Source organism: Xiphophorus couchianus, chromosome 18, assembly GCF_001444195.1.
Source record: "Xiphophorus couchianus chromosome 18, X_couchianus-1.0, whole genome shotgun sequence".
In the NCBI taxonomy this organism is placed as follows: domain Eukaryota; kingdom Metazoa; phylum Chordata; class Actinopteri; order Cyprinodontiformes; family Poeciliidae; genus Xiphophorus; species Xiphophorus couchianus.
In genome coordinates, this window is record NC_040245.1 from 16,244,753 (window position 1) to 16,272,441 (window position 27,689).

Genomic DNA, 27,689 nt, shown 5'->3' on the forward strand with positions numbered 1-27,689 from the left:
TTCCTCATTTTCTGTTTTACTTCTAACTAACATCCCAATTGAAAGACTTGAAACCTCAAAAAAAAAAGAAGAAGAAAATTGGTAGTGGCTAGGAATAGCGCAATTGGTGCATCTCTAAATTTTATTGAAAATAAACAAAAACATACAAACTTTGACTTGTGATTCAAATTGTGTTAATTGTCCTTACTGTGAAGTTAAGAATGTCAGTGAATCTCCAGAAATTACTGGGTAATGTGAAAACAATCTTGTGGCTTAGCGAGATGAGGGCAGAGATAGTTCCACTCCATAAAGCAATCACCTTCATTGGGTTCTAAAATCAGTTTTTCTCTTAACTTGGTACCTGTCATGCTGGCTTCATTTCCTAATTTTTATTCCCTCGTCCTTGCATCCTTTCCCTCCTTTTCCTCCCCCCTCTTATTGTTTCTTCCACTCTGACATCATTCCCTCCCTATGTGGTAATGTTCTAAAGTTGGCTCAGTCCAATACCGACTACTGCCGACACAGACTGATTAACTATAAATCTTACTTCAGTGGACAGTTAGCTCATAGGGGTCAGGCAGACAGTAAGACAGGGAGGAGGCTGGGTAAGTGAGTGGGTTTGTTGTGTGTGGATGTGGCTGATGTAAATTGTCTGACCTTCCAGGCATCATTAATCAGCGATAGCTGATAAAACTCACTTTCTATCCATTCAAGAACCCAGTTTAAACATTAAGCCACTGTGATGGGCTAGGGCGTTAGCCTCAGCTTTTCATGCTCAAAAGTCTGCTCAAGTAGATAAAATGCTATTTTACCTAATCCCTTAAAAATGTGTTTAAGCGTATCAGTGTGTTTTCTTTCTGCTTTTCTATCACCTTCTTGAACAAATTCAATTAATCAAAATCAATACAGTTTTCAGGTAATATAGCTGCCCACATTACTTACACCCCAGGTAAACATATGCAAAGCAGTTTTATATTACAGAAGCAGTTTTTGAGAAGTGATTAAGACATGTCGTTAAACTGAAAAGGCTGCGAAACTTTACTTATTTTTCCAGAATAATCAGATTAAATAAAATCCATTATTTTCACATCAGTCTCAAATTAATCAAAGCTCACACTGAGTGGTAAATTATTTTACTTAATCAGTTAGCCCTCGCTCGACATTTTACAGAAAGAAAGTGCATAACAACGCAGGAGAGATTCTGAAGAAAAGTGAGAATGAACATTCAGATTATTGTTTGAGAATATTAACCTGAACATTGAATCTAGACAAATTATGCAAAGAGTGGTGAAAGATCCCCCTCTCTGTATGCTACAACATTGGATGGATGGATGGATGGATGGATGGATGGATGGATGGATGGAATATCAGAGGCCAACAACTTTTCACAGAATCAGTGAATTAACAAGAATAAAATGAAAAATCAACTTTTAGAGTCTGAATCTTGCTACTGCTACTTAGTTTGAAAAAAAAAAATTCATATTAGATTTCTGCCAACATCAGGGAGGCGATGATCAGAATTACAAGCGTACAGTTTGACCCAGCACTCCTTTGGCGGCCTTGCTCTGGTGAGCTAAGAGAATGGCCTGCAGGTACTCCCACAAAATGTTCAGCACAAGCCAATTACAGATTACATTACAGGAATCTGAAGTAAACTCCACTATATCAATTCTAACAAAATAAATCTGGATGTGTGTCAAATGAATTCCATGTGCTGTGGTCCAAATAGCTAAGTAAAGCAGGCTGAGGTATACTCTTATATTTCTATTTTGAACAGTTGAAGCAATTGCATTTGTCTTCCGGTATAGACTGTCACATTTTTGACATTTTATAAACTCTGTCTTTATTATTCACCTCTTTTCATTTCTCTGTCTATAAGTATTCATAGACAAACTAAGCACAGATTCTTTTTACTTGGAAGCTGTTTTATCACAAAATTGGATTGAATTCAGTTGCTAAAATTCCAATTCAGTGAAAACATTTACAACAATCAACAGCTACCAAAATCTACTATTACACCGCATTGAAAGTCAAATGCGGCTCTCAAGCCAGGCTCATGCAATGTGCATTAATAACAGATTGAAACCTCGTGTTGAAGTGACAATGCATGAAAAGGGCCCGTCTCAGGGAAGGCAGTCTTGCACGAGAGCTGCGGGCTGGGAGAAGCACGTCTGGATCGTGAGCATGCTGTTACACTCAACGCAGACAAGCCCCTTTTCACAGAGTGTTTTCCAGTGTCTGTTTCTTTTTCAAATTACATTAATATTAATACATGATAATGAAGGCCCGAACACAGACAGAGAGGTCTTTTCTCTCCTTCACTCACACTTGCTTTTTTTTCTCCCCCTGAATGTCTCTATCTCTCTCTTCCTGTGACAATCTAAACCAGATGCCATGGGTCAAAGAGTTAAGGGGCCGATGGTGGTAGTGATGTGTTCGTGCACGTGTCAATGGCCAGATATGTGGGTCTGCGCGTGCATGATCTGAAGGTGATCAGAAGTCAGAACGGGGGGACAAGGAGGAGGAGGGGAAGAGAATAGAAGAGGCAACGAAAGGACGTGCCAAACCAGGAGTCAATTGTGAAAGACTGGTGCTGAAGGGAAAGGGATGGTGGGTGTGTGTGTGTGTGTGGGGGGGGTATTGTGCGGGGGATGCTTGAAGGGTGGGTGAGGGGGTGTTGGGTGGCACGGGTCATTAATTTGCTGTCCTTTGTTTTGTCAGTTTGTTTTCATGAGGCCCTGAACGGGACGAAAGTAAAAGCAGTCAGCCTGAAAATTGTCTGCCTGCTCTGCAGCATGTTCTCCCCTCAGGGCTGACCAAGCTACCCCTGGGATGAGAGGGGTGCTGAGAAAAGAGGGAACTGGAGACGAGGAGGGAGCACAGAGGTTGGCCCCTGCTTCCCTCTCGCACACTAGCCACTTCGGCCAAGATTGATCACAGATTACAGATAGCAATCCTGCCCACTTCACTGACTTCTCTGTCTCGCACTCTGCTCGTACCACTCCTGTCTCTGTTTCGATTTGCCTGCAGACAGGCAATCAGATAAGACCTCACCCCACCAATTAATATCAGGAAATGAGTACAAGCGGTAAAGCTCTAATCAATGCACACTCATGAACATGCGGTTACTAGCTTACTTTGACCTAGAAAATTAAAGTTACTGCCGCAATTGTTCTTTGAAGTGCAAAGAACATACACTTTTGTTGTGTTTTGAAACTTGCATTACACATTTACCTCAACAACTTCCTCTTTAAATTTAGGCACACTGTGGGTGCAAACCTTTATGCATTCTAAAAGGTTTTAAAAATATTTATCTATGAAAACAATGCAATCATTATTCATTTTTGTCTTTGACAACAGTACAGATTTTTTCAAAGGGTTGAAGATTTTGGACTTTGATCTTAGGTGCAACAGTGGCCAAAACTAAGCAACGTAAAACCACAAAATCTTCTTTTAAAGCTGTCTGTTGCGGCCACACATTTAACATATTTTATGTCTTACAGCATACCGGACACTGACATGATGCCTCGAGCTCATGAGACAAGATTATAGACAATATTAGGAATGTTGAGATTTTAGCAAACTGTGGAGAGAGATAAAGATTTACAAAATTTAATCAGTTCTAAACATCCAAGCCCAGGTTTGCCTAGTTTATGTACTGAGGTCATTTTGTGGTAACACTTTATTTGACGGGTTGTGAATAAGACTGTTATAACACCGTCATAAACATGACATAACACCTGTCATGAACATGAGTAAGTCTTCATGAATATTTATGACTGTTGTCATAAAGTGCCATTCGATAAATCATGACACTTTTAATACAAAGTTGACATTATTCAAAATGTCTTTGTTATCACCACTTGACATTACCAAGAAATTATGATCTGACATAAGTTTCTTATGAAAGCATTACTGATTAAACTTTAAAAAAATATGTAGCTTTATGTTATTAAAGCTAAAGTTCAATGTGAAGAGATTATTAATGTGCTTCCTGAAATTGTGCTTTCAGAAATCTATCACAAGAATCCTTGTTGAATGTAAAAGTTTTCCAGTTATTGGTAGATTAGCCTAAGAATGCTAGCTTTTGAATTTAAGGTGATGAAATGCTACCCACAGACTCATTATAAAAAAAAGGCTTTTAGTTTTGAAATGCCATCTGGTCAAACACACGTTAAACTATGTGTGTTATTCTGAGAGTAGCGCACATTTTATGTACTGTTTCTATCTGTCACCACTTTTATTTTTCTACAAAAAGTTGCCAGGTAAGTTAATTAAAAGAGAGAGGCTATATTTCACGTTAGCTTGTGATAAATGACAAATCATGTCCATAATACAAAACACAAAAACGTATTTGTGTACTTATACAATCATCTGCAGATTTGTGAAGAACAGTAGGTAGTTTGCAAAGGACTCCTTCCTAAGCTGATTTGTGCAAACTACAACTTTCTTTGGCAATATTCCAGGGACATTGCAAGCAACAATGAAGCCACGCAGCTCTGGTCTTCACGACTGGGAGAAAATACATGAACATGTACCCTGCATTGCAGCCAATAACAAAACATTTTAATTTACCAGCAGTCATTGTGCAGCATAAATCCAACAGAACAAACTTTGAGTCATTTTGCAAAGAAGTGGTTGGAGCTTCACTTTGGCTTACAGATTAGGGGTTGGGCCTGGCTTGAAGTTGCTTGGTAAAAAAAAAAAAATGTAATGCAAAAATTTCGAGGTTTTTGAAATTCCTGACAAAATATCAGGATTTATTTATTTACTTATTTTTTGTTTGCTTGTGTTTTGCTCTTGGACTGTTTCTAGAAGAAAGTCTAAGCTATTACTGTAAGCCCCAAAGGGAAATATAAATTTAAAATCGTAACTATATGAACAACCTTTAAAAGTTTCTGGGAATCTGTTTCTGGTGTTAGGCTATGGAATAATCTAAGTGAGGATCTCAAACAAAGTCCAAATGTCAGACAGTTACATTTTTTTTATTTTTATGAAAATGTGTTGTTAGAAGCATAAAATTGATAAGACTGCTCATCACAAATTGTGATGGCAATAATATGGAAGCCACGTATTTGTAGAGGCATAAGCATATATCAGTTTGTTATGAAAATATGTGTGTGCAAATATGTGACTATGTATCTGCATGTAAAAAATGTGTTTATATATGTAACACATAGCTATATGTGTTCATAAGGCTAAACAAAGGGGTGGGGGACAATAAGCTATGCTTCTACTCACTCCTTTTTAATTAGGCCAGCTATTTTTCCTTGGTTATGGCATTGAATAGCTATTTTGCTTTCTTCAATTTTTATTTGCTATTGTGAGATGTATGCTACTATGCAACAAGTGGGAAGCTTGGTGTTATTTGTATATTCAAAATAAATTAATAAATATATGGTGAGTCCTTCAAGCTTGACACCCTGTGCTACGTTCCAGAAGTCAGAGTTGGAAAAACTTTTGAAATTTCTTTGCTGTGTTAAAGTCAATAAACAAAATTGTCCATTGGATTTCCTAACAACATTGATACATAAGTATGCATAAACAATGAAGAGCACTTCAGCACTTTGTTTGGCAGCTTTTAAGTAGCATGAGAACACAAGGATTGACACTTAGGCTGCTAAAAATGCTGATGACAGCATTTAGTTTGGAGCTTCCTATTCTCACACTGTGTTGTCAGCTTAGTGACTCTGTCTCTATATTTAGCAAGTTGGCCTTTTATCAAGTAATTTCCAAAACGCAGCTAGCCGGATCTAGCGACTTCCTTTTGGAGTTATAAGAGACTAAGATAAAAGTAAGCAATTCTTCTTTTTTTCAATAAGAAGTGGCCGATGATGCGGGCCCAAACCCTGCCCATGTTGAGCGTCTTCCACTGACAGCCAGTAATGACTTGCTTTACTGATGAATTGAAGACCTTGTTGAGGCTAATCAAAGGTCTGTTGTACATGGTGTACATGGGTCTGGACTGTGCATAATCTTTTGCAGTTCATAATCTGAAACACTCAGACTGATTAGAACCTAGACAAATCTAACTAAATAGAGATGTTTTAAGACACAGTTGTTGATGTAAAAACACAAAAAGGGAAAGTACATCAATGCATTTCACGTAGAATTTGCCAGACATAGAAACAGTCATACGTGGAATTATCAAAACTGGAATAGACTGGAATGTTTTAAACCGATTAGAGATTTCATAAAATACAGTTTATAATTAGTGTACATTTTATTCTCTATGTTAAAACAAAAAAATATGCATTCTTAGTTTTCTTAATCTAAAATCTTATTTGTTACATTTTTATTTTGAAGAAAACAACTGTTTTATGATTTGTCTCAAAGCTGACTTTAAATGTTCTATTCACTCATTTTTATTTATGGGTCACTAAGAATATAAAGTAAAGACAAAAAGAACCAAAGTGAATTCACTTAAAATATTTGAGTGTGTGTCTGTGTTTTATGTGTGTGCTGCGTGCATGTCCGCCCGTGTGTGTGCGTGTGTGTGTGTGTGTGTGCAGGCAAGCAGCCCTCTGCACACTGAACCAATAAAGCTGAAAATCTGTGGAGTAAAACACTTTTGTTCTCTGATTTCACCCCCTGCGGTTTTTTGACTTTGTGCTGGAATTCCCGCCTCTGCGTTCCCCAGGTCCACCTTGATTTCTTTTAGCGCACCGTTTGGTGGGGGACAAATTTCCCGACGCTCTGTCACTGCAAAAGACGGAGAAGTAGAAGAGAAAAGTCGGTGGTTGTGGAGAAGCAGGGAAAAGGAAGAAGTAGAGGAGGTGAGATGAGAGGAAAGCAGATGAGATGGCAGGGTGGACTTAAAGGTCACTGGGTAAGCATGTTTAACTGCCTGAACGATGAGGTGGGTGTGAGGAGATGGGGCTAACCTCACTCCCAGATGTCACCTTCTCAACCACCAGACTGATTAGCTGAGTATTACCGAGAAAAAAAAAATGTTTTCAAACATATTTTCTGGATGTAAAAGAGCAGTGCACGCTCAGGCTTGTGCTAGGAAAGTGTGCGCCTGCATTGCCTCGGGGTTTTTTGGAAGGCCTTATTCAATGCAGCCTCATGGCAACAGAAGCCCATCATCTGGGTTTAGGAGGGTGGAGGGGGCGCAGTTTAGTTGTTCTGAGGATGGAGAAAATTAAGAGAGAGGAGGGTGGGTGCAGAGGAGGCACATTTCACAGAGGCACCCCCACTGAGAGCTGTGTACCCACATTGTTATGAGCGCACAGATCTTTAGGCCTGTAAAAATACCAGCTCTCCACTCAGCAGCGGCTTACAAAGGAGCACTCTCGCGCTTTGTTACTCCTTCTTAAAAAACAGCAAATGACATCAGCCTCCCCTTCCTTCTCCCTCCCCTGCTCTCTACTTTCATTTCCCCACTCCTCACAGTTCTTCCCTCTCTCATACTCCCCTGCACGCTCTCTGTGTCTCTTTCAAAGTGTGTGTAATGGTGCTGTAATTTCTCTGTCTGTCGATGCTCCGAGAGGCCCCGTAAGCAGCCAGATGACTGCGGGCCGCCTAAAGTTTCACAACATGTAATTAGGGCCTAAGTAGCGAGGTCCGTGCTGCCTGGCCTTCTCACCCCTCCTTCCACCCCTGGCTTCAGCTATATCGCTCCTCTCAATCTTTCCCTTCCATCCACTTTTTAATTATGCCTTTTTTTTCCCTGCTTCTTTCTGTCATCTCTGTTGCGCCTCCCCCCCCCCCCCCCCTTTCCTTAAACACCCCAGCTCCGTCTGTTTCACATATCCACACCATCTCATTTAGATAAAGCCTGCCATCTTCCAAAAAAACAGACGGGAACGATGCAAAAGCCCCTTTATAGAAACTTTTTAATTTAATTGTAGTTTCTCCTCTTATAAATGGTTAATTAAAATGCCGGAGGGTAGTCAGGCTCGAAAGTCAATAAAAAGTCCTCAGAATAGAAGTTTATAGGGGTTGTCTATGTATGTAATTAAACCCTTCAGGCCCTTGAGAGGGAAGGAGGAAGGAAAAAAATCTGTAAAATAAATGGTTATGCAAGAATGGCCTGCTGTGAGCGGGGATCTGCAGAGAGACAGATAAAGCGGAAAAGACAGACGGAGGCTGTTGGGACGGAGGAACACACAAATCAGGGGAACCTACAGACACCTTAGGGACGCCTTCACGGTGGCTGACAAGAGCAATACTCTCTGGTGCTCTGCCTGAGTGAAAAAACAACAGAGAAGACAGAATAAAGCATCCATTGACATTTTTTCAAGCCAAGTCTTAAAAACAGGGATTCTTTTATTAGGTGAATTGTACTTGAAGTTATAATATGTAAATTTAAATTAATGAACTTTGCTTCACAATCCACTCGAAAGTGCTGCTACCCCTAATTTTCTGCAACTTTTTCCACCAGATGTTTTCCTTCCACTTAACTTTCTAATAATATGTTTAGTTACAGCACTTTCCAAGCAGCCAGTTAATTTATTAATAATCTTTTGTGACTTACCCTCCTCGTAAAATGTGCCAATGGCCGTTTGCTGGACGACTCTCAAGTCAGCCGTTTTGCCCGGGCTGCATTGTGGCCACAGCACAACAATTTCAGGTTTGCTGTCATAAACTGAACAACACAAAGTGTTCGTAGAGCAGCATCTTCAAGGTTAATGGGTTGAAACAGTGTGCACTAAATAGGCAGTGGGGTGCACAGGCCGGTTTAAGGTCACACACACACATTCATAAACAAATGGAACTAGCACAACTTGTCTTCTAATGACTACGGCACACTTCAGACAGCCTATTAGGGCCTAGCTGGTCCTTCAGGACGATGCAGGGAGGTCTCGACGATCACAATTTTGTTTGTGTGCACTCACAAGCCAATATTTCACTGCACATGGAGTTTTATTGGTTTTTCATGTGCCACTTTTAATGACATTCATATAACCCCCACATGTGTTTTACAGCAGCACATCTCTTATTTTAATGCTACTGTGCGTTTGAAAGCGTAGCAGCACACCAAGCATAATTTTTTTTGGATGTCAGTTTGCATTATGTTACTGTTCTTAATGGACATCCACAAGCCTGCTCTGCCTGTGCACAACTTCTCACATGTTCCTGCCGGTGCACGTGCTCTTGTGCCTCTAGTGTCGACCAAAGAGGTGGCCCTGCTCCTCCCGACTGATGATAAATGACAGCACCAGGAGCAGATAAGCCTCCAGGAGTCTTTCGCTTTGGAGAACAGCAGTGGAGAACATTCTGAAACTCCCCACTGACCTGACACACACTGCGGCCTCTGTCCTGTTTGTTTTTTTTTCCTGCCTCTCTCTCTCTCTTACTCTCTCTCTCTTTTCATTCAGTTTTTTTTCCTTCTTTTTTCTACCATCTCCACTTTTGCCCTCCGTTCACCTTGGCCCATCTCTCCCCGCTCTGGTCAATGATAGAGAAAGGGCCCCTAGCGACCCGGCTCACTGTGGGCAATGCACCATTCTTGGCGCCAGCAAGTCGCAGGAGCCCACACCCCCGCCCCTCTCATCAGAGATTTAAGAAGGGGGTGCTTCTGCTGCCTCTCTTTCGTCAGTGTCATGTACAGAGGGGGAGAAGAGAAGTCTAAATAGAGATGTTGATTTGTTATTACATATATGGCTGTGAAGCTGGTCAGGATGACTGGCTGTTTAACTGCATTTTGGGGTCTTTGTTCAGATGTGAAATTAGAAGAATTAAAAATGAAAGTTGCAACAAAGGAGAGGACATATGCACAGTAGCTTGAATCCCTGGAACCAACAACAGACCAGTTGCTTTTAAATGAGATGTTCAAACATTAAATAATGAGGAGGAGTGTGGAGGTTTATAATGGGGCTGTGAAAAAAGGGGGAGATGGTTAAAAGGAGGTGAAGCAGAAGGGGGCGGGGGGAGGTGTTGGGCTGCTTTTACAGCCCGGGCAGCAGCAGCAGGCTCTGTTTAATATGAAGTAAAGAACAGATCCAACTGCGTCATTAACTCTCAATTACAGCCATGAGGCTAGCAGGCCAAGCTGAGCTGAGCTGAGCTGGTGCACGTGTGCATGTTTTTGTGTGTGCACACGCAGGCTGGTGGCAAGCAAATGTGCCATGATGGAGAACATACTGTCTCACTTAAAAAAACAAAATGAAAATTGATGTACACAGTATAGAGATTATTAAATTCAGCTTAACAGTATTTGTTCGTAGTCAATATGCGCCTTGTTGGTGGGTTTAAGGAGAGCTGCTCATTTTATATGAATCTCAAAATCATACACTGGCTTGAAAAAGTATTCTCGCCGCTTAAAGTTTTCCATGATTTGTCAGGTAACAGCCATAAAAGTTTGTGGGATAGACCAACACAACTTAGTGCATGTAAGGAAAATGATACATGGCTTACAAAGTTTTGCATAAATAAAAATATGAAGAATGGGGCATGGAATTATACTGAGTTTCCCCAGGTCAATAATTTGTAGTACTTTGCTAGTACAGATTCTTTTCTGTTATGTTTCTTCCAAATGTCTTTAGATGCCTCTCAGTGTGACAGGTCTTCTAAGACTAGAATGATGCTACTACCAGCAACATCAGGTGTGGATGTTGTGTTTTGGGTGATGTACTGTGTCTCAAACATGTCTTGTAGCAAAGTGCAATAAAGTCTGCCACTCCTCCATCAAAGATAGATTCATGAAAGTGAGCCTCCCTTTATTCTTTTCCACATTCCAATAGATTTTCTTCAATGATTTCGTAGCTCAGTGCATCTTCCCATAAATTCTGAGCACAGCATCCCTGCAGGAAAAGATGGCGGTGGCAGTAACATGATGGGGGGATGCTTTTCTATAGCAGACTCAATTAAAATTTTCCTGCTGAAAATATGTTGTTATGATTACTTTGTGCTGATCTATGCCATCTGTTTGTGGTTACACATGAAAAATTACTTTGAAATTGCAAAAAACGTTTTGCAGGACCTCGCTGATGTTGCCACGAAGTGAAAACTTTTTTTTTGTTTTGTTTTTGCAATGGTACTTTAAACTATTCTCTTCCTCTTTTTTAGCGACACTATACCATTTCCAGATAGAATTAATTTACAGCTCATACACTTTTAGGAATAATTTGAAAATATATTTTTCACAATCGGTTATTATTCTGAACCTTTTATGAGGGATTTCAGGTCAGTTTTAACATTGCTGCCATGTCCTGAAACTATCAGCCAGGCTACTGGCGGAGGACAGAATCGTTGAGTAAATAAGGAGACAAATGTAAAATCTATAAATCTGAGACAGCCTGAATAAAGTGGAAATGGATTTCCCACACACAATAAAGGCAAATGTGAGAGCAGGAAATACAGCTGCAACCTGTTAGGATCATTGTGCTTAATTAGATGTTTCTATTAAAACAAAAAGAGCAGATTATGTTTCCTTGGAGAGCTGTCACTTCAAAAGCTAAAGCGGAGACACTCAGTAAATACTCATCTCCCTCTGTACCACTCACCATATGTCGGAGAACTTGTCAGCCTTGTGAATCTTGTAGAGGGGAAAATGTTGTAAACCAGTTGGTTCTTATGATCACCACTCACACAGCACTGAGTTTTGCCTCGGTGTGTTCAGTGTTATGAAGCAAATCCTTTGCTTTATTAAATTCAGTGAAATTTTTGTGAACACTTTCTGTTCTATTTATTCTCTGTGTTTGATTTAATCTGCCTTTAAAGAAATGCTTAGTGAAGGCATTCAGAGGTTTATGAACAAAAAGGATGATTAAAATATCATGTCAACACATGAAAGATCAGGACACGATTGTGGATAAATTTTATACAGAGCTAGGTCATGAATTAACATCCTTAGCTTAAGATGGTGTTTAATCCACCATCTAAAGGTACACAACTTCAAATAATCTAAAGCCGCGCATGCAAGTTCACATAGAGCACAAATCAGAGAAGCAACATCAAAGCCCACGGTACCTCTGGAGCAGCTGGTGGTAGTCGCAGCTCAGGTAAAAATATTTGGATGGGAGAATCATTAATTGTGCCCTGCATCAATCTGGCTCTTATTAAAGAGTGACAAGGAGAAAGAAACAGCTGAAAGAATGACATAAGAAGTCCTGATTTCAGTTTGTATGCAAAAACATGCAGGGGACACAGCCAGCATGTAGAAGAAGATGCTCTGGCCACAGAAGATAAAAAAAACATCACTTTTTGGCATACATTAAAAAACTAAAACTGGAAAATTAACCCTGTATATCAGCATGAACACAATATCAACAATTATGGAGGTGGCAGCATCAAGCTGCGGACGGTGGGTTTTTTTTGTTTGTTTTTGTTTCGTTTAGTTTTTTTCAGGAAGGGCAGGCAAGCTGATTGGAATTACTGGAAAGATGGATGGAGCTAAATGTAAAGTGATCCTGTTCACCTTTAAGCAAGACAACAACCTTAAACATACATTGGATTGCAATAGCAAGATTCAAAATTGTCATCAATAGACTCTCTCCAATCTGATCAAGAAAAAAATGTAAGTCTCCAAATGTGCAAAAGTGGTAGAGACATAACATAAAAGACTCCCAGCTGTCATTCCAGCTGAACAGAGGTTCTCTTGGAATGGGGGTATGGACAGTTGCAGGTAAAAATGTGAAATCATGTATCACTGTTCTTTCTCTTCAGTTGGGTGCTGTTTTTTGAGGATGTTGCAAGGGAGACAAAGGGAGACAAAGCTCATGACAGTCCTAAGGGCAGAATGTCAGAGCGCATATTTAAAGAACATGCCAAGAAAACAAAGAAAGTACCCAGAGAGTAACCAGATTTGCTGGGATTTCTTACGCCTTGCATATGATGAGTATTTTTATATTATCGTTACATGTACTGTAAACCATCTAATTCACCAGAGGATAGATGTATGCATTACAAAGTCCATCTGAACTAGTTGCCACAATGACAGTCTTGTTTTATTGGTTTTCTTTGAGGACATTCACATTTGGATTGGCTCCCTGTCAGTGTTAGGGTTACACGGAGTTCTTCTTGGCACCCAAAAGAGAAGCTGGAACCGACTTGCATTATGTTCTCCTTTGGCGTGCCAGGAGGGGTTACAACGGCAGGCAGTTTTGGGCTTGGCAGCAGGCAGCTTGGCTTGGCACCGCGCAGGCCGGCGTTTCCATCAATACAGAGTTTTAATGAATGGCAACTACATTCACAGTGCTCATCAGTGGCTACCATGATGATGGTCTTTAAGCAGATGAAAAACAAAATTGACCAAGAAAACAGTTCACTGATATAAACTGATACTGTTTGGGTGAGTGTAGAAAACAGGGACAGCAGCTGCCTGACGTATTATCCGTTAGTGACAACGGACGCTCTCTACTACAATGACTGAAGTATTCAGTGTCTCGTGTTCTCAAATTTTCACACTGTCTTCCAAAGCTTCCCTCTTTTTTTATCTATTGTTGTGCTTCTCTGTCCCATCCACTCATCCTCTCACTGTGTGTGTGTGAAGAAGCTTGTACCCCTGCTGGGCACAGGGTGAAAAGCTCCATATAAGAATGCTTTTTGAACCCCTCTTGTCCTCCTGGTTTGATGCAGTGCATCTCTCTGTTGTTGAACTCTTTGTGCAGCACTGCAGGAGGTCTATTACTTCAGATCCTTCCTATGATAATGTTTGAGTCTCCCTCCCTCCTTAAAATCCCATCCTTGTAATGCCACTGTCCTCTGTTTTCTTTAGAGAGAGCCAAGGGGAAACTGAGTGTCTCAATGTATTTTCTGTTTGTCGTTAGAGAGGCAACAAGTCTGCATTCTTGTTTTCAGCTGAATTCTGAGACAGGGAAACTAAAGGCAACCAATGCCTTCTTGATTGAAAAAGTAATGGTTAAAGTTCCAGTAGCTAGAATACTGATTCTTTAAACTTGCTGAAAATAATTTAAAATATCAATTCAATTTCCTTACTTGCTTCTATATTGCTGTCATAGAGATCCAGACAGTCTGTAGATCACATGGTAAAGCAAGACACGTCTGTCTGGAGACAACTTTGTAATTTAGCACCGGTGCTATCTAAATCAAACCATTTAATGTGAATCGATCCCACATCCATTCTGAACAAGCAAGCTGCTTAAGATTGTTTTGAATGCCTGAGGCCTTCTATGTTAAGGCTTCGGATGGATGGCACAAAGCTGAGGGTTAAGGTAGCACTTGCTGTGCCATTAAGGACTGACTCCCTGGGTGTTTGCTGAGGAATTAGACTGTTTGTTTTGGTGAATTAGGATGTTCACCAGGTCAGAGGGCAAAATTATGCTCAAGAGTCTGAGGTCAGCTATTGAAAACCTTTTCTGACAACTCTTCTCAGGTTACGCTGGACCCCAGCCTTTAAGTCAACAGGAATGACCATGCTAGAGGTTGTTCACTATCCACTCTGATTGCGGCAGTTTTGGAAAAGGGAAACCCAAAAGAGTTGGTCTGTTTCAAAGAAACGCCTTTTGACTTCTGCTACTACTTTCTCTACAGTTTATTTTACAATACTCTGGTCACACTTAGATTTATCAACCTTTTGTTTTAATGTCATTTGAAGAATTGCCCACAAATTTGTTTGGATTTGAAAAGACATTCTGCCACATGAGAGCTGTAGCTCTCCATATCAAGTATTTTGCACATCACTGTTACAGAAACAAGGCAACTGCTGCTCAAACCCCACAATCATAACCTGATAACAATTGGGCTAATTTGAGCACTTTGGGGGGTAAGGAACTAGAGCAGTGGAATCATTTTGAGTTATATTTTTGCACAGAATTGCAGAGTGTAGTGATGAAAGTGCACAACAACCTGGATCTCTGTCTGCCTTTTCATCTCATTTCATCTCATTTCAATCAACAGATGTCTTTTGAAAAAGCTGGTACACCTGCCACACTATGAGGTATTTATGCCGCACTAATGTTCATAAAATACCTCCTCAGTTGGAGTTTGATAGACTTGAATTTCTAAAATGATTTCGCAGTAGTTCGTAGTTTCCACGGAATATATCAGCAAACACCAAAACATTTTACAATTTCTTAGCCTCAGTAAACTTCAGTCATATGCCATGACCTTTTTTTATGTCATTCCTCAGAAGTTGTGGGTCTTCCCCCTGCGTGACCGCTGACAGGCCTTTACCGTAAAGACCTGGAGGAGCTGAAAGGCTGTGTGTGGGTGTGTGTGTGTGTGGGTGTGCACACAGGGACACCCTGGCTACCCTGCTCTGTTCATGTGAATACATTAATTCATTTACCACTTCGAGGTCGCCAAACCCAAATATTTGCCCCTGCACGTATTTAATATTTATGATGACGAAAGCAAATATTGCCCGTTGGATTGAGTGACATGGAGAGGTCAAGTGCTGGGCTTGGCTGGCAGGGGGCAGCCGGGAATGTTTTCAGTGTGTGGGTGTGAATGTGTGCGTACTCTCTCTTGAGAGAGCCAGTCCACATCACAGGACCAGCACACACTGCTCTGTTTGCCTTGAAACACACATGCAAATATAACACGGTTCAGCAAACAATTTGCTTGAATTTGTCTATTGTGGATTCATGAGCTTAGATTTCAACTCATCTTCTGAAAATGACAGCATGTTGATGAAAGCTTGTTAAAGTGTGTGTGTGTGGTTTTACCTGACAGTGGAGTGTGTTGATCTTTTGGTCATGCACCCATGCCCAGGTGTGCACGTGCTTTCATGCTCTCTGCATCTGTATGAGTGTATGCATGAGCAATGCACGTGTTCCATTGAGGTGATCCATTAGGAGAGACAGTTTTATGAGCTGGACTCAGATCTGGATCTCCTCGGATGAGATCCTGTTTCCTTTGGACTGATCTCCCTCACCACCGATTCCGGCTCAAGAGCTGCATGACTAAATGATGCATACCTAATCTCTTTTGAACTGCAACCCAATAGAAGCAGACTTAAATTGTAATATCAAGTTTACTGACAGGCTCTACTTTCAGACTAAGTTGCCTGCAGCTTTTGTAAATTTACAGCTTTTTTCCCTAAGAGAGAATGGGTCAAACGAGATGGAATTGTGCTACAAGTTCAGGTGGTTCTCACACTTTGGTGTATGTAGGTACATGTGCATTTATGTATGTGTGCACATGTTGAACTATGTACCCAGTATCTGCATCCCACCCAGTGTTTAGAAACCCCACAATGACTTGACTAGTGCACACAGATCCCCGTTCTACTGTCCTCATACCCCTATCTTCCCTCATTACTGCCTTTTATCATTTCTTTCACATGAGCTACCTTTCTTTTTTCACCCTTCCTCCTTTTACTCATAATGAAATGTTGTGCAAGACTCAGGAATGCACACATGCCAAGGATCTCAATGAAATGCTATTGTCCTATTTGTTTTCCAAAGGTCCTGCTCCTCTGAATATGACCAGGAAGGGTTCAGAAAATGCCCTCATGGCAGAGTGAAAAGAATCTTTATGTTAAAGAGACACAAGTTCCTGAGGAAAGAAAGGAACAAAATTCAGAGACAATATTCAGCGGTGATTCACTTGCAGTTTACATCAGATATGGACTTAACAATCTAGTCAAGGGGAAAGCAGGTGTAAGCCTTTGCCCTAAATAATTAACATGTTTGTCAGAGGGTTTATTTCTGTGTGAGAAAGACAGCGTTAGTTATTATTCTAACATTTTTACAAGGCTTATTTGACTGCATTTCAGAGTTTTAACAGACACAATAAAGGTCTTGCCACAAACAGTGACGATGACACAATAAGAAAGTTAAAAACTTAAGGAAGATTCTCATGTAAAGTCTCTTGTACAACAAAAAAAGCCAAGCATAATAGTGAAGGAAACACAAAATAGCAGAATCATCAAAGATGGATAAAGTGGCAAAAAATCCAACCTTTATGTTCATTGCACAGATGTAGTGAAATCTTAAAATTAATAGTGTTGCACTTGTTAAAGTCATATAAATTAAGCATTTTTTTGACATTTACACTATACATTTTAAAGTTCTTACATTGACTAGTAATCTTTAACTAGCAGCCCAAAGCCTGATGTTCCTCTGGATTAAAAAACACTTTTCAAAATGGGTTAAGCAAGTGAACATGCCGTCCATATAAGGGAGCTATGTCTTTATCTTTAGATATACAGTACAGACCAAAAGTTTGGACACACCTTTTAATTCAATGAGTTTCCTTTATTTTCATGACTATTGACATTGTAGATTCACACTGAAGGCATCAAAACTATGAATAACACATGTGGAAATATGCACCAAACAAAAAAGTGTAAAACAACTGAAAATACCCCTTATATTCTAGTTTCTTCAAAGTAGCAACCTTTTGCTGTGATTACTGGTTTGCACACACTCTGCATTTTCCTGATGAGCTCCAAGAGGTAGTCACCAGAAATGGTTTTCACTTCATAGGTGTGCCCTGTCAGGTTAATAAGTGGGATTTCTTGCCTTATACATAGTCATGAAAATAAAGAAAACCCATTGAATTAGAAAGGTGTGTCCAAACTTTTGGTCTGTACTGTATGTGAGGAAATAGCAATAACTTAAACTTTCTAATATCTACAATCAAAGCAATAAATGAAAGGTTTAAAATCCAAAAGATGTGAAAAATAAGGGCAATAAAGTCATGTTTTTCTTGCCACCACACATAATAAGGACAATGGTAAAAAAAATATAAATATATATAAACTCTCCCCAAGCACTATGATGGAGAACAGCAGCAGGGAGTACAAGTTTGTTTCTGCAAATCTAAATCGCCTGGTACTCAGGGAGGACATGCCAGCTGTGAAATGCAGATCACAGTGCTGGGTAAGGTAGCTACAACCAATCTCAATGCACAGTGACACACTGGAGTCAAGGACTGTAAACAGCTGCTTGAAGCATAGACAACATCACTTCCATCAAGTTTCAGCATTTAAAATTCACCAAGAGCAGCCTGTAGAAATTCAGATGCCTGAGCAATTGAATTAAAAGAGTAAATTACACAAAAATCTGCATAGAAGCGGTATTGTTTATTGCTAAAGTTTAAAACCTACTCATAAGTGAAAGCAAATAGATTAATAAATAAACATAAGCATCCTATCCCAATCGGCAAAGACACAATAATGACCCATCTAGAGTTAAACGATACAACAAATAAGAATATATCTAATCTAAATGACTCAGAGAACTAATTAAAACATCAGACTGACAGCTTTAGTGGGAACAGGAGATGCATGCCATATTCCAAAAGACACCAGACCGCAAGCACTTCAAAGGACAAAGGTTGATTAAAAGTGAGATTTTAGATGTGTCTAGTGGATAATTCTAAAACAGACAAGAGGAGTTACTTTGTGTGAATTAGTTGAATAACCTTATTGTTGTGAGGGCAGAGGGGTCAGTGCCATGTTCATGGTGGTGGCGTGAACCTTCATGACTCCATTGGGGCAGCTGGCAGCGCTCCCTCTCTTCCTTTGTCGTCTCTAGCCATTTGATGCTATTAAAGTGGAGCGAGACACACAAGGAGCAAAGGCGAGTGTTAATGTGCGGGTGCAGAGCAGCGTGATGCAATGTGACACAGCAGCTGAGCGAGCTCTCTCAACATGTGTCCGTATGTATGTGTGTTTGTTTGCGGGCGATGAAAAAAAAAATCTGTCCTTAAGCAATAATTGTCCTGTTATATATTGTATGCATTAAATGTTCATTGCTAACTCTCATCTTTTCATCCTTCCAACTAATTTTTTAGAAAACGGAGAATAATAAAGAGGTTGGCAGAGGTGATGAACATGGCATAAGAGAAGGGAACAATAGGTAATGTTTTCAAGGCTTTGGTAGTTTCACACCTGTGGGTGTAAGGACAGGTCGTAACCTTATCTCCTGTGCATTGTATGTCTCCCTTTTCTTTGACACTGGATATGAACAAATTGAGCATTGTGTTTAGGCAGAGGCCAGAAGGATTTCGAAGGAAGGAAGCCAGCGAGTCCAGGCTCTGCACAGCGGTAGCCTGAGACAGGAGATCAGGAGTGATTCCATGTGTGAGATTCCTTCCTTCTCACGGACAGTGCTAATGAAGTGTGTGCACCCTTTGTTGGATGATCTGCGCAGAACGGGACCAGTCACTCCCACAGATCTACCCAACAGTTTCATAACGAAGGCTTACAGAAACCCTTCCCTGAAATGAAAATGCAACTGGTAGTTTTTATTTTTAAGTTTTTAAGTATTTGACTAAGCAAAGGGACAGGGACACTTAGAACTGACCTTTTGTAAACTGCCTTGGAAACTTATTTATGGCCCTTAAACTCTCCAGTCAAGTGACAAGTGTATCTTACTGAGATTTTATGTAATAGGTCAGCACAAAGAGTGTAGCTGGAAGGAGAAGAATACACGTTTTCCAAGTTTTCTTTTAAAAGAATAAATCAAACCTTTGTTCCCCTTTGTTTTGAGTCCCTATTACATTAATAACCCTAAGTGAAATGTGTTTGTTAATGTCAATACAAATTCAGATTTTGTGTAAAGGCCTCAGAGGTTTGTTGTTGAATGTTAGTAGGCAAACACAATCATGAACACCAAGGAACCCAGCAGGCTGCTCAGGGTTTAACATTATGGAAATTAAAACAGGCTTAGTTTATAAAGCACTGTTCCAAGCTTTGGGAAAGAACCTACCAAGGTATCTATAAGAACAGGGTGACCAAGAGAACATTAGTAAGACAATCAGGATCTATGCAGCTCTTCACACTGGAAGAGCTGCATAGATCTTCTTAAGATTTATGGAAGATCTATGCAGCTCTTATTGATTTATCGTATGGAAAAACTGTTCATTGGACAACTATTTGTCTGTGATTCTACAAATCTGGCATTTTGAGAAGGGTAGCAAGAAGAGAGTCAGTGTTGAAAGAAAGGAATAGAAAATACCATTTGCAATTAGCTAAAAGCCATAGAGGGGTTGCAAGAAACACGTGGATAAAGTTTCTCTAGTCAGATGACAGTAGCACAGAATGCATCACAATTAACCCACCATACCTACAGTAAAATGTGACAGGCTCACAGTGTGGGGATGTCCTCCTTCAGCAAAAGCTGATCAGAGTTGACGAGAAGAGAGGTAGAGCTAAATACAATGTCATCCTGGAATAAAAGACCAAAGCATATTCATCTGTTAGAACGACTAATTCATATCCAGACCTATAGTAAATCTAATTAAGAATATGTGGCCATGCAATCTGACTGAACCTGAGCTGTTTTAAAATGTAATGTAATGCATCAAAAAGGTGGTTGTGCAGAACACTAAGTGCAAATGGACCCCAAACGTTTTATTTCTTAAACATAAGACATTTAACTCCAAATGCTATATTTCTTACTCTTCACAGCACAAATTTGCATTGACCCAAAAATCACTGTAAAATATATTTAAGTTTGTGGTTGTCATGTCACAAAAAGGTGGAAAAAGGTACATAAGAACATACAGTCACATACAATAAATTAGAATATGCATTTCAATGCGTATTGAAATGCATATTTCAATATTCAGATTAAAAGAACCTCTTACAAATAACTTTTAAGCATGTATTAAATATGAAAACATTTTATTTATTGATCAGAGGTAATATTATGTTAGCATTAGTTGTAAGCAGAAAATAAATATCATCATAGCTAATTACGTGAAGACATCAGTTTGTGTGTAAATAATACATGTAATGTGTTTCCATCAGTGAAATGAGTTATTGAAATAAATACATTTTTCATTAAGAGAATAATTTATAGAACATGACTGTACCAGAGCACTGAAAAACAGCTAACTGAACTTTTCCTTCTAAAATTAGTGAAATTGTCTCAGTCAGATTTAAATATGGCTTACAAATTTAATTTTGTAAGCCATTTTGATCCTAAATATAAAAGTATTTAAGCATAGGTCTGTGTTTTATATAATGATGTGTCTGCAGCTGTCATGGTTTCTTATTAAATTCAGATGAGAGTGGAAATTAGCGGTTGTCGGAATATCAGAAGAGACAGATACCCGTGTCACTTTGTAGCCTAACTGAAACACTCCTGTTTCCAATTATAGCTGGCTGTAATGATAATGTGATGTGAGGAGCAGGACAATAGTATGACTGCCCGTCTATTAGCTCCTCGCTTGTGGTGGCTGGGAAGGAAAAGGGGGTAGAGAAAAGGGAGAAAAAGAGAAGGAGATGATGGGCTGTTGAGTAAAGAGGAAGCAGAAAAAAGGAAAGATGTGAACAGCAGAGAAAAATCAGCAAAGAAAGACATTGTCAGGGAAGGAATAACATTTAAGTATTTTTGTTCCATCCTTTTTGTGGATGTTCACTTGCTGCCTTGTGGGAGGAAATTTGCAAACCAAGATAAAAAAACCTTCCCAGATACTCTTTTGAATTATTTTATGTAAAATGTACTTGTGTTTTTTTGATTTTTAAACCTGAGGTCTTTGTCTCATGGCATCTTGTAACCTGAGAAGCTACCAAGAGACTCCTTGTACAGCTTTTAGTCATTCAAACTCTTTGATTCATACTCCACAATTTATCTTTCTTGTTCACCACAGAGTGACCCAAACATGCAGCCAGTGAATTCCCTATTTACTATGGACATTTGGAGAGGGCATAGAGGCTCCAAACCAAACCTCACCCATGCCAGGCCTACAAGGAAAGGAGAGGCCCCTTTTGAGGAAGTCATCCCACAGTCCAAATAACAGGGCCATCCCCGCCAGGGGCCTGCTGTCAGGCCAATGATAGATGGTCTCAGTCTCCGATTCCTTCCTCAACTGGCCAGTGGTAAACAAAGGGGCAAATATAGAGCTTTAGATAGGGTCATCCCTGCCACGGAGGGAGTGATTGTCAGCCAGAGGGAAGGATTGGGAGAGCAAGAGAGCAAAAAAAGGGAGAGAGGTAGGGTAAACCCCAGCACATTGATTGCTGGGCTCTTCTTTGATTCACATAACAGACATGTTGTGCTGTTTTATTTCGTTTGTAACGTGTCCAGAAATCGCCCGGCATTGAGACAGCGCTACATTTTAGTGATTGCAGCTCCCACAGCTGCGGCCACAGGAATGCTGGCTGCCCTCTATGCCTCCTTCATTTCCCTTCCGTCTCTCCATCTATCTTTCATTCAAGTCTTCTCTCGTTTCCTCACCTCAGTGCGTATCCTGCGTCTTTCTGTCCTGAGGCGATGACTCTGGCTCTTTTGGGAAATCTCTGATTAACACTGAGGCCTTTTCTTACCAACAAGGCCTCCTTCTCCCTTCCTTGCCTCCTCTTTCGTCTTTTCTAGCACTCAACATGCCCCTGAGGTTTAGAAAATCTCTGGATTGGCTCTGCCAGGCTCAAGAGGAGGACTAAGTACATATAATCTGATCTCCACATCAGAATGTATACTTATTTATTCTTACTTCACCCATATTTCAGGACTAGAAGTTTTTTGCATCTCAAATAATGTCAATAACTGGTATCTGAAGGATAGGATTAGAGAGACATTTTTGGTTTAAAAATGTTGGATGTACACAATGTACAATGTTTCAATAATATTCTTAAGGGACAAGCCAACAGAAGGTTCTAAAGATGGCTATTTAAAAGTTTCCTTTGAATTTTTATGGTAATACATTGGGTTTATTGTTTTCAGCAGTTTTGCAAGGTTTTTGCAGTGTAGGGTACAACAAATTGAACCTCTGATTGTCCGAATGGTTCTTATGAGCACAGAAACAGATTCAATCCACAAATGAAAATCACTCTTTTTTCTCTCTCTTTGTAATCCAATTTTTTAAAATTCTGTTTTATGTTCTAGAAGAGTCAATAGTAAAAGCTTGAGATTAATAATTGGTTCTGCGGTGAGATGGTTTATTATTCTGAGAGGTTGAAGTTCACTTAAAGTCTATGCTTCCTGTAGTCACCTGCTAAATACTAACTTAAAAAGTGACCGCCTTTTTCCAAATGCTTGGCATGGAAGACTTGTCGCTAAATTTTTTGAAGTAAGCCAACTGGCAGTTCAGACTAACAGCGTGCCATGTGAAGGAAAAACTGTGAAACCCTTTAATGTAAAGTCCTTATTCCTACACCAAATCCAATAAATGTTTCACCAGGTCAAATGTTCTTTCTAGTGCAAATTGTATTGCAACCTTTTCTTTGACAAATGACATTTAGTGACCAATATTCTCATTTTATACAATAGGTTGTTTGTAATTGAGAAAGGTGGGAAATCATTCTTGATTATGGGCTGATGATGATGACTCTGTATGTGACATTTTATTTTATGGGCTTTTACAGCCAGACTTTCTTAAACTCAGCAAAACTACTTACATATGTTTATATCCTGATCTGTACATTTGCGTGATTAATTTGAAAAGGTTACTTGTTAACATCAAAATGATAACTACATCTTATTTAGTTTTAATAATAAGTGGGACACTGTCATGCAGGAGAGAGAAGAAGGAGAGAGAAGGCTTTTATGAGAACAGCCTGGAAGCCCCCAGCACACAAGTACCGATTGTTGTCTCTGGTTGGCGAATAAGTCAAACTAAGCTGACTGAATGTACTTGACCCTTCACCTACTCCCTCTTTTTGCTCAAACTCCTCCACTCTTGCTCTTTTTCACTCTGTTGCTTGTGTTGGTCTCTGTTTAACTAGCTGTCTATTAGAGTATTCCATATCTCTGCTACCAAATAATTCAACATGCTTTCACAAACTGGAACTAACTCTAGATGGTTATTCATGCCTTCCTGACGCCTCAAATCTGGTAATGCAACCATTCTGTTTACACCCAGGGTGCTCTCTGACGTTTGTTACTGCAAACGTCAGTTATGGATTTATTTGGAAAATCAAACTCAAAAACATTGAATATGACACCTCCCGTAAAATCTGTCATGAAACCTCTGAGCAGACATAGTGTTGGGTATGTTTCAGTGTCCGGCAATCAAGACTTTCAGTTTGATCCACTCTCTTTTGTTTGTCTCAAAAATGTCAAACACATTAGAATTGTTTACATTTTTAGCAGGTGTCAACAAGAAGTTCCTTATATCCAGTTCCTTAATATAAGGCTGCCTACTCTCTGACCACAAGCACTGTGAAGTCCAGATAAATGTAGAAACTTCTTCCACTATATAGCAGAGGGGAATCCCCTGTAGCATGGTGTAGAGTAACATTCATGGCTTGAAACTGTGCCATGTTGATAACCAGTGGTAGTGGTGGCTCATCTGTCCATTGTTTAGCACTAAAATGGACAGTGGTCCTTGTAAAACCTGGATCTGTCCTGAAGCTCCCAGAAATCCTTGAGAGCTTCATCCACAAGCCCTGTACTGTGCAAACACTTTAAACCTCTTGGCAGGGCCCCCGAAATATATTGTTACCTATAGTATGACTCAAAGTCATTACATTCCTTGCTCAAATGGTCTTCAGCAGTGATCTAACCATTAGTTTGTCTAAACATTATATTCATTACCTGGGTGTTCAAGATCTCAAAATGACCTCTTTAAAAAAGACTTTATGTTTCCATCTGTTTTAGAGGTTTGAGCATCTCCTTGTTAACTCACAGGAATATTAACTTGAATTTCGATCGGTGGGTCATCCAACTTTTCCTTGATGCTACATCACGTCTCTTCATTAGTAAGCAGCTGGTTAACTCAAGTACCACAGGCTAGACGTGTGTACCTCCTCAGCCAAACTTGTCATCCAGTTTTGTTTTTTTTTGTCCAAGACTTTAATATTTCTCTAGTTAACTCTTTTGGAGATGCAGGCATTATGAGACTTTCCAAATATGTGAATGTGCTAAGCAGTGGATACACTTTTTGTATGTGAATAATAGAATATCAAAATCCCATTCCTTCAGACTCCATGAAATATTTCCTACATTACACACCCCTATCACACAAAGGAATAGCCATTATTTAGTCAATTACTTACACACTTGTGCGTTTCTATAAGTACAAATTTGCTTGTTTTCTTCAGAGCGTTGATGCATTTTCTAGTCACATCCTTCATGATTTTTATTTGTGCATCATGACCATATTGTCACAAAAATCCCTTCTTTCTCTCAAAAAAGCCAGACAAACCTAATTAACATCCAGGAAATGACTCATATCCATGCAATGGTGAGGATGATGTTCAGAGGAAATGACTAGGGATGAGCAGTTGGAATAGGAGGGCGAAAAAAAAACAGGGTAGGCTTCAGGCATGGGTTTGTGGTCCACCATGGAAGCTGTGAACCATGTATGAAAATAAAAAATGGCAGCTTCTTTCTTCCTGTTTCATCCAAAGCCAGAGTAAAATGTTACATACTTGTTCGCAATGAGTGTTGGAAAGTGAACTTGAAATTTTGAATTGAGTCAATAAATCTAATGGTCATAACAATAAAAACAGTATCAATAAAATAAACTAGAATGTTTAAAGGTACATAAAAATTGAGTACTTCTAAATTACAAATTGAATATTTTGAAAAGTTAAGACATAAACACCTCTCAATAATACCATAGTCAAATTCCTTGCTTCAAACTAAGTGCTATGTCCTCTATTCTCTGTTAAGAATAAATACATTTATTTAATGGATTCACTACCTTCACTGGCTGTTAAAGCTAACTGATAACACACTCATTCCTGTATTTTACTCACTTTGTATGTGTACCTTTAAGTCAGCTTTTTGCACCCTCACCAACAGCACAGATCTTTAAAGCTGCCTTAGTAAACTACAGAGGAAACCTTGATCAAATGAGATTTTGCTAAAGGTCCACGCGTTGTTTTCTCTTCGTGAGGTGTGTTTGTGTTATTCCTAACCTGAATCATTTGGTCTGCTGCTTTAAAACAAAAGGGTTCTGATCCAGTTTACTCCCAAGAGAAAACGAGGGGAGAGAGAAAGAGTGAGACCGAATGACACCATGTAACTTGTTGGGCTCATTCCTCAACACTATTTTATGGGAGGAGGGGGTGGGGTCAAGATAGTTAACTAGTGGCAGGCCTTCAGACCAGGTTCTGACTTCAAACAGGGAACATTATGGGTGTGCACACTCACAGGATATTGCACTGTAAGGCCGCTGAACAAGGCTGTGTTGCAGAGAGGAGGTTTTGTATTGGGCCCATTAGAGCTCTAAACTGATACTAATGAAGCCGTTTCCTGTACAAATGGAGAGACTCAGGGGAAACTAGCTTTAGGTTTTAATAAGGCCCTTTCCAGTCCCAGTTAAGATGGTGCATTTTTTTATCTGGGTACTGAGTGGGTTGCCACTGGTTCCAAGCAGAACCTCCCTTTGGAAAAGTTAATTACGCATGATTAATGGAGTGTTTTCCTTCCAATGATATCTGTGACAGCACAAAGCTGTCGTAAGGCTTGTCAAGCCCAATTCGAGCTGAATAAGTACTTATGTGATCGCATGTGATGGGCCTCCTCTCACCAGCACCAGGCCTCATCAATCAAGCCCTGCTGCTCGCAGTAGTGGGAAATTGGTCTATCAGCGCAGCTAGCCCACCACCCCCTCACCGCCACTGCCACCACCACCATCGTCACCTCCCTCCCTCCCCATTCAATCAGGCCTGGGGCTACAATGCTTCTTTAGCTCTTACTTCTGACCAGCGCAGGGGTCACGGGGGGGAAAGTGGGAGCCAGAGCCGAGCCCATCCATTACAGCTCTTGTTTCTCTCGGTGGCAGCCGGACGACAAGATTCTATTAGGAGCTCCGTCTATTCAGCACTGAGATTACACCAGGGCCCTCTCTTCAAGCACACCTCACCACCAACCCCTGAGCACTCACAAAACCCTTATACTTACCTTGGAGGCCTTACAGCTCCCTCTACAGCCACTGTCTCAATCCCATTCTACCCTCTTTTTTCAGTATTCCCTTCGTAGTCTTTTCTTACACAGTGACAATAATCACCGAGAGGAAGAAATAAACAGAAAACAAGACAGGAAACTGGAGGAGAATGAGAGCAGACACTTCTACATTGACCTGCTTCTTGTTTGGATGTGAACAGTCTGGCTCTTCAGGCAAAATCTAGCCAAGGACTGCCACACAGACCAGCTGTGAACACACACGGGCTCCAAAGCTGTAACCAACTTACCATTTGACTTAACATGTAGCTCCAGCACATGGCTAAGTGTAAACACACTGAGATGGGTAACCTCACAAACACAAGCTGACATCAGTTCAAACTGCCATTTTTTCAGTGTTTGAGAAGCTCGTTTGTCTCCTGCCGGCCTGAAGAGACTCTTCATTTACTTATTATATGTTGGCATTTGAGAGGGAAAAAGAGAGGCGAGAGCTGCTAGGGTCATGCCCCAGCTTGGATGGATGGGAGTCCTTCCTGTGAAGAAGCAGGAGGGAGACAGTACTCCTGTCAAACAACAAAAATGTAATTCTTCTCCTTCTATGAGGATGTCCGCAGTGTGTACATTCTTTCTTTGGCTCAATTATGAATTACCTCCACCCGTGTCTTGTAAACAAAAACAGTGAAGAAATCCATCAGGAAAGAAGGGGGAAGGTTGTCAAGGTGGTATGTTGTCTCCTTCTCTAAGAGTTTCCTGCTTTTATGGTCACTGATCACCTTCTTTGTACTGGGGATATACTCACTTCATGACACACTAGATCCAACAAGATGAAATAAACATTCCTCAAAAATTTAGTTTTGTATTGATACAACAGCATCACAGAGTCACATGTCTGTTATACAAATACCTCATTCCACTAAAATGGCAAATGGCATTGCAAAGGGAAGATCTGGTGACTGTGGAGGCCATTGGATTACAATGACTTCATTGTCATGTTTAAGAAGGCAGTTTGAGAAGATCTGAGCTGTGCAGCATGGTGCACTGTCCTTCTGGCCG

The 27,689-nt window shown here is 40.1% G+C and overlaps 1 protein-coding gene across 12 annotated transcripts in view; it reads left to right on the forward strand.

The window, feature by feature from the left end:
- Positions 1-27,689, forward strand: part of mecom (MDS1 and EVI1 complex locus) — a 161,698-nt gene that overhangs the window by 92,538 nt on the left and 41,471 nt on the right. The gene's annotated exons all lie outside the window — the stretch shown is intronic.